Source organism: Metopolophium dirhodum, chromosome 9 (assembly GCF_019925205.1).
Source record: "Metopolophium dirhodum isolate CAU chromosome 9, ASM1992520v1, whole genome shotgun sequence".
Lineage (NCBI taxonomy): Eukaryota > Metazoa > Arthropoda > Insecta > Hemiptera > Aphididae > Metopolophium > Metopolophium dirhodum.
Genome location: NC_083568.1, coordinates 26,448,615 through 26,458,130, shown reverse-complemented (window position 1 = coordinate 26,458,130; position 9,516 = coordinate 26,448,615).

Below are 9,516 nucleotides of genomic sequence, written 5' to 3'. Positions count from 1 at the left end.
ATTATAAACAACCCTTGATATTATTATTGTTGCATTCTAACTATATATAAGGAGCAATATTATTTGCATTTACAATAGGTATTGCAGTATGGGAATATTCATCACTCAAATTTAAATAAGTATATCAAATTATATTATATGCATATATAAGTACATACTTACGTATAAGGCCTGACACAAATGTCAATGCTTTTAAAATAATTTGCTTGGGTAAAGTTTCTTACATTTAAAATAATTGCTACTTTTTGAGATTATTAATATTGTACCTCTGAAGTGTCGTCGCTGTGCCGTGCACTGTAATATGATATGGTACCCTTCTATCATGTCTACATGTTTATATAAATTATATCCTATCTTTTCGATCTATTTACTAACTATGTACGGATTTGTTGAATACCCTAATAAAAATTAAAACTAAATCGTAAGATAGCTATAATAGGCACTAAGGCAGTTACAGCTACTAATATTAATATTAACTTGACATTTTTAAGTCAACAATTATAGTAATGATCTTACATTGAAATAAAATAAACATACTATTACATAATATAAACTAACGCAACGGTATCTTACCGTATAATATATTAAAACTGTTTAAAACTTTTATGTGACGATAAAATAATAAAATAACCAAAACCAAAGTATAACCACGACCGACGATATTTATTTCCATTAACTAATCTACGTACGACCAATACGTATAATCACTAAATCGATTAATTTCGGAATTTACATCATACAGCTTTGTGGTTGAACTGAAGTGGGAGCCCGACCCTCTTATATAATAATATGTAATCTGTATTAAGGGACATTAAGTCGAATTCAATCCGAAATCGATGCCGTTTGGTATTAATGGTATTATATTAAATTATATTATGTGGCCGTGTCGGGGTCATGCAAAATGATTAAATTCCTGGTGCATCATACTATGCCCAACCACTAGTTCTGATGGCGATGTACAAACATCGGTCTTGTGCTACAACTATACCTACGGAAACGCATTGATTGATATGACTGCGATGATGCGTTTCTGGTACTCGTAAGTGCAATTTTAAAATAAGGCTCAACAAGGCCTCACCCCCGTAAATGTATTGAATTCAAAAAAAAAACGACAACGACAAAGCTCATACTAACGGTCATCTCGACAGGTTGTTTTGTAATTCATATTACGTCGAGCGGTTAGTACTGAAATATTTATTGATATAATTCATCTAACATATTATTAAAGTTTTGTTTATTTAGAATGCTTTAAAACCTGATCTCAAAGCATCGACTGTGGAAATTAGTATAAAGTAAATAGTAGGAACACGTAATTTTTATTAGTTGAAACTCGATGACGCATAAAATTTGATCAATTGTGAAGCAGTATATCCTAATATTAATTTGTTTTTGCGACGAGTCTAAGTTAAGTCGTTTAGTCCTTGCACCTTCAAACGTATTATATATTATTTCGTGATTAACGATATGTGTGAGAAATCTGCTATGAACGAGTGTTTTTTGACTACAAAAGGATATTTATAAAAATAATAAGAATGTCAGAGAAGCGGTTTTCAAATAAATATTAAGTAGTTCATATTAGATTTAATAGTTTGTGTTGTCCCTGCGGTTCTATATAATTAAAGCCCTGTCAAAAAAAATCGTAAAGTTCACGACTAGGAATTGATAACTCCATGCTGTTACTGTAATGTATGTCAAAATTGAAAAATCACTGACTTTATACCTATATACGATTCCGTGAAAACGACAAGACGGCTATTTCATTACACCTATATGGTCAAATATAATGGCTTCAGGTTCCTCGAGCTTGCTAACATTAAATAATAATATTGTTGACTCGGAATTCTTTTTCAACCGTTTCCTTTCGGCCGGTTTATTTTACAGGTATAATTGTGCGGCGATGGCTGAACTATTACAATGGGAGTATACACAAAACGACTCGGTAATTTCCGATTCAATTTCCAACAACGACAATACGATGTAAACAGCTCGACGTAGGTACAAAAGAAACCATACTCAATACATTATCTAACAATAGTTAGGTAGGTATTTATAATTGAAATATCAAAGAAAAAAAATCTGTAAAAACGAAATTAAATCACTCCAACATGAATTGTATACAATGCACAACGTTTGATTCCATAATTGATTGTAAAGGTAAAATCGTCAATTTAGTTTATCCTGCGACATGGGGCTGGATGATGTTTACTTATATAATTGTCCTCCCGCGATTTGTATGCTGGCAAAAATCACTTATCGTGCATCTCGTTTTATGTCGGGCTTCCTAAAAGTTCTCGAGCAAAACTCATTAATTTTTTTCGGTTAGAATCGAGTGTGGCCATGGTGACGTTCTAAGTTTAGACATTTGGCGATGGGAATTTATTATTATAGTATCTAACAAAATCACAAGAGTAATTAGATATGATGTAATTCTCAAAATATTTTTGTTCTTTTTGATCTATATATTATAGATATTTTAAATTTAATACAAGGATTTTCATAATAGTTGTTCTAACAAAAGAAAGATTGAAAATACATGAGCATAATTTTTTGACGAAATTTAATATTCAAACGTAAATATCAACATAAAACATATATATTAATAAATAGGCACGGCCTCAAGCCGGACAATAATATAAAATAACACTATATAGGGATCAATACATTTACGAAAGGTAAAGAAAGAAAAGGTAAAAGCAACGGTAAAGAACCACCCCGGCCTGAAACTGTCTCCTTCCTATATCCTTCGACCGGTTTATTGTCATGATATGTATGAAAATGCATTACTATACTGTCAGATCTGTCTCTGAACACATGCAAACAAAATTCCATATCCCTTTTAACCTACTTACCATGGCCATCATTCGTTCTTTGGATTTTGTTCCACTTCACTACTATTCAGAAGAGCGAATTCCTCGTTTTTGTTAAAAATCTATGAGTGCATGATATAATATATAATGTACAGTGGCGCTGCAATACATCTAGGTGCCTCGGTTATGACACTCACCTTTAAATGCGCATAACACACCACTCCCGGAATAAAAGACTTAAACTCGCGTAATTCCTGGTAATTATCTAAGACTCCTGAAGCAAAAACGGAGTGTAGCTTTTTTAATAAATAATAATACAATTTAAAAAAAAAACTAACAAATAGGAAATGTCACCAAGTTTCAACTAATGGGCAATACTTCATGTATATAATAATACAAAACATCACATACTCTATTGTGCTTGCAGGTGTAGATTGTGAAAGGAAAACCAATATCGGGTTGACTGTTAATATTTTTAAATAAATCAATTGTAAGTATAATACATACTGTATAGGTGTATAGTTGAGACGAGAAAGCCATTCTGTTATGATTTTACCTAACTCGTGTAAGGTTAAAAAAAAAATCAGACGGATCGAATTTATAAATTATTAGGAATCTATTTTAGAGCTCACTGATCACAAAATCTAAAGAAAACAATATTATTTTCAAAGGTGCCATCACGTGATCATTTTTATTTCTCTAAATATTTATTAATAAAACAAATGCTTGGAAGTTTAGAGCCACTGAAAAATTTAAAATAAACTTACATCGAGCGTTATAAATATTTGATATGATAAAGGAAAATAACGAGAAATGAACCATCAAAAATATTGTTTTATTCAATTTTTATGATAGGCGTTTTTCTTCAAAAAATTACTTTTCGATAATGTATGAGTTATTACTTATTAATAATAATTTATAATGAACGAATGTGCCATACTGCCATTGGCCATCGCTGCTTTGACTTTTTTCTTCTACCGTGTTACTCGTTGTCAAATACATAACATACCACTACACCAGATATTGGTGTGGCTGGCTCTTAAACATAAAATATTCCAAAAACTATCGAGAATGTTAAGAAATAAAAAACAACATTGACATTCTTTGAAGTCTTGTTATGTTCCGGCGGCGCGTGAAAAGTGTGCTGTAATATTAAATTTAAAAACAATTTCCATCACGTTCTATAAATGATTTAAGGTGTGTACCTTGGGTTAGTTTTTCAATTTTGTAAAATGGAATATTTTTAATCTTATGACACACAGTAGGTACATTAATGTACATAAAATCCATTTAGTCGCAAGTATATTTATATTGTAGAATGTAAGTATCTACTAAGTAATTTAAAAATAATAATGGAAATTTAAATACTTCAAAATCAAGAGGTGTAAAAATTGGGTAAGACAATAAAAACACATCGTTGTAGAATTGGTAGCTTAGTTTTACTCGGAATTTATATTTTATATACAATAGGAATATATAACATCTTTATTTCCTATTAAATTAAAATTATAAAAATAAACTTCATGTAAAACATTTATTGCAATTTAAAATATTTATGAAGTTCAGATTACGAAGTCAGAAACGCTTTGAAAATAGTAATAAATAAAAAAAAAAAAAAATTTACATCTACTTTCCTTTGTTTTAGTTATTGGATACTTCATAAAAAAAATACAGCTAGTGTGCTACACTGTACCTATATAATGATTGTATTATGTTTGATGATTTTAGTATAAATTGTGATTCTATTTGTATAGCTTTATTACATTTTATCGATGTTTTTATCACGAACAAAGTATTCAATCTATTATATATTTATATATAGGTAATATATACGCAAATACAAAAAACGCAAAACAAAATAGATTAAAAAGTAATTTTTTGTTCGTTTAAAAATGTCTTTCTTACGCTTTAACGTTCCATTTAAAATGTGTGCAATTAAATTGTTTGGAAAAAAAAATGAGAATTAATAATACGATTTAAGAATCAGGTTTAATGATTTACCAAGAAAAATGTATTAAGGTAATCTCTAAAACCGAAAATTTACTTTTTTTAGGTTACCCTGCAGTATTTAACAAATACGAGGTTTTTTTTTAAACACCAACATTTTTCCATTTAAAATACTAGACAGTGATCATAAACCCAAATAAACGGATTACTATATTATAATGTGGAAAAGAAAATCATATAATATATCAATTTAACTATAGAGTTTAACTGACTTTGTTCTTAACTCTAATCTAACTTCGCCTTCTTTAAAAATTTTTCAAGTATTAGATATGTATTATAATTTATAATATTATCATTATTATCATTAGTGGATTTCAATAAAAAATATTATCATTTATGAACCATTAACTATTAAGTCATTCCGGATATTACATGTTTAAAGATTAATAGTATATGTAATATGTAATGTTATAATAGACGTTGGTTTTTTTTTTTACAGAGTGCTCAAAAATTAAAAATATTAAAATCAAACAAAAATTACATTTTTATATTTTACATACAACATCTACGTGATACAATAATATGTAATACTATATAAAAATTGTTTTTTTTTCAATTTTACAAAATTTGACTAAAGACTCATCGTTATATTTTTTGCTGAATAATTAAACATGGAAATATAGCAATATTATTTTAAAAAATTAAATTAAAACGAATGCTCCGATTGATTGTTTTAATCAATTATTCAATTTTTAGTATGTTTAATTATTCAGCAAAATATTGTATAGTTGTTGTTATACCTTACATTCTTACAAGTCCGTTTGTTAATTTTTGAACATGATAAATTGCGATGTCGCAAACAAAAATATATCGCTTATTATTGTCATAATATACATAGGTACTAGCTGTTTACCCGGCACTTACACGCATATATTACTGATTTGCGTGTATTACCTACATTTATTTTCCGATTCAATAAGTTAAAACGAAATTAGATAAATTACAAAAAAATAAATGTTATCTGAACATTTTGCGTACTTAGGTAACAATTGCGTGATACACGCATTGACAAACGCTGAATATTGACGAATGATTATAATAATAATTTGTATTGTCACGATTGTGTCAAACAATAATAATATATCATCCGTAAAACGTATGCTATATATAGCGATGTGACTATATAATCCATTTGTTTTCACGGGACAATTGCTCACTTTTTCCGTAAAGTTTTAATGATTTTTTTATGACATTTCTGACGATAACTACGGATTATACGAATATAATATTATATTATGTACGTATCTAATGGCTAATACATAATAATATTACTAAGTAGGTATACATAATGTAACATTATATTCGTATAATTCGTAGTTATCGTCAGAAAATGTCATAAAAAAATCATTAAAACAATACGGAAAAAGCGAGTAATAATAATTGTCCCGCGAAAACAATTGGATAGACAATGGGGAATTTGGGAGTCGTACGAACGAACGGAAAACATCCGCCGGCGTATCACAATAATTTTATCGTAGTTGTCGATGCGTCTAACTGACTGAATATCGCGTATTGCATATCGTGTATACTGTATACACCATGCAGATTTGTCGTTTAACTCACTATAATATAGGTACATCGTAATAATAATAATTTTTTTCTCTAGTCGAATAATATCAAAAGATTATAACTGCGGTTTTTTTTTTGTTCGATGGCCGTGTACAAACACGGCAAGGTTTAGCGGAGTGCGATGTAGGTACCAGAACACTTTTGCAGGGTATTTTTTTTTTTAAGTTTAATCCACCATCACTATACATTATATAATAATAATAATAATATATTAACGCAACGATGCAGATTCGACTGGGTTGGGATTGCCGAACCGGATGTAGATAAAGTTGTGCGCACTATTGCGTCTACAACTGCAACACTGATTGTGCTGACCAGGCACACCAGCATATTATTATTATCATCGTTATAATATTATAAGTAGTATATTTTTAACGATAACGAACGGTAACGCGACTGATCGACATCCGCACGACGTAGGTATTACCTATGATTTTATTCTGTGTAGCCGTGTAGGTTCCTATACTATATAACCCATCAACCGGGACCGCGTACATTAATAGTATTAAGTGTACATAATATATTTGGAATTTCGATCGATCCGCTTTTAGACATGAGCCGGTCGTACGTTTGATCGCGTTTACAGCAGACTGCGATTTGCAGTGCCCATACAAAAGCAATTTCGAGCGGCTCACTGTATAATATATTATAATACCGCGGTATACAAGACGAGTGACGTACGATGATCATCCGGCACGGTGGATTTAACAGTATTGTAATAGTGACGGAGATGAGCAAACTTTATTATTGTGATTATTGATATGCGATCAACTTTTGTATAATTGAGATCGAATTCGAAGGGAACAATATACACGGTATCATTTCCCCAATAGGCATTCTCCTCCTCTTAAAACAATGGTAAACGATATCATTTATATAGGTGGATTGGTCAATTAGGTACCTATACATGTGTATTGTGTATCATATATCGCACACGATGACGAGAAATCGAGAGTAGCAACAAGTCTCGGGGCTATAAAAATACGAACAGTAGTGTAGTAATACTAATAAAGTCAGTCGCGTGCTCAAGAACTTTCAACGGGGGGGGGGGGGGGGGGGGGGGTGTTATAACTAATATAGTAATATTACACGAAAAAGAATCTTGGTGGTAATAATAAAGACACAAATAAGGGGATTTATGGGACAGTGCGGGAGATATAACCCCCTACCTCCCCCCACGGGCACGCCACTGAATAGAGTTAATACTAATAAAAAATATAAATTATAATTGTTCTTGGTGGAAGACGGCAGAATAATTACATTGCTATTAGATATTTGGATAACGTGCAGCGTGTCGTGCGGGTATATTCTTCGAAGATTACCGTCACCGGATCCACAAAGTCATCACCATTGTAAGTACCTATTACACAGCTTTGATGAATTCCTTTACATTTACGCGAACGATCGGGACGGGAAAACGTCAGTATACCCATAACCTAACCCTGATTATCCGGCTGCATGCATATAAGTAAATATATATTGGTCTTTGAGCAAGTCACAGTATCAAAAATGTTTACGTGATCACCAGAGCTGTATTATATTATAATGTGATATCTTCAAGTACCTACATCGTAATACATAGAATTATAGACTTTGGTAAGTGACTCGTTTCGATTTGAAAATTGATCGTGGTGGACATTTTTAAATTATGATAACTTTTAAGAACTATTGTGTTCCGCGTCCATTATTAATAATTTTCAATTATACAGATTGAATTTTAAATAAACTTTTAAAAAACAGTAGTTTCTATTTTCTACTTTCTACGTATTAGTGTTTTCGCTACCTATAGTTTCGTGTTCTGCAAAACAGTTTTGTTTATTAATGCTGAACATTGTCATTTATCATTGTATCAAATGTCAAATAAATAAAATTGTTTTAACTTGAAAAAATTAATTCAGTAAGTGAGTGCGTCTATTAATACAGTAAAATGTTATCACTAATGAAAACAAAGATCGGGCATTATACATTTTGTCGAAAAAGGGACAAACGTAAACAGCTTAAGACCCCACACCAACAAATGTTTTTCAAGCTAGTCCCCGGGAATCACTGCGCATACTCACGATGACGATATATTATATACATCGTTATCTTAAAACTATTACACTTAATCGTCGTACCGTGATTTGGGGGGGGGGGGGAGAATAAGAGAGGGTAGGAATAATAAAAAAAACAACAACCGTCGCTAACATGATTAGGAAATATAATATTATATTTTATATTGAATTAAATTGCCGTTACAGCAAAAAGAAAAGCGGCGGCTGATCGCAACAGCAATGACTTGACTCTGCGTCGTATATTATAATATACAGAGTGATTCACCACACGCGCCCTCATTTTTTAATATATTCAAATTCTTCATTTGGAACTGTCAGGTATGATTAAAGGCCATATTTGCAAATTCTTGAAACGTTCAATATTCTTGTCGCATGTGGTCTACCGCACGTTTCTGTACGTCATATGTTTATCTACCGCACATGTTTCAATATTTAATTGTAATATCAATAAATACATAAAATACGTAGAAATAATAATACAATATTAATTAATAATAATGAAAATTATATAAGATGGGTATATTTAAATAGTATTTAATCAAACATGAATCAATTATACCCAAACCTTATAAATCGCACGCCATTATATTCAATTATCTGATTCTAAATATAGGTAAAAATGTATTAGGAACTATTATTTCTGCATTAAAAATGATTATCAAAAACATTTACTATAATATAATATTACAATATGATTTGAAGTATCTTAGAAAACATTCAGATGGGTCGACTTTATCATTTTTCAGATGCCACCATATATTATCATTAAATATAACGGCACCGAAGATGCAGCATTTTTTTTTTTATCAACAATGTGTTGAAGCTTTTCATAAACTTTCTACGCGAGCATGCAATTTTTTTTTTTTTGAGAGCCACGTCCACAAGGAGAAGTATTATTTTAAATTTTAAACAAGTCAATTTTCCTTTAAAAACGTAATATACCTAGTATTTTCTTCTTCTGAATAGTTAAATAGAATTTGTTGGCTAACAATTAATATAATTAGGTAACAATTTTATACTATAGGTAGGTTAAAGTTTAGTCGTTACCGCCGTCGATACGTGGTAGACGATAAGTGTGC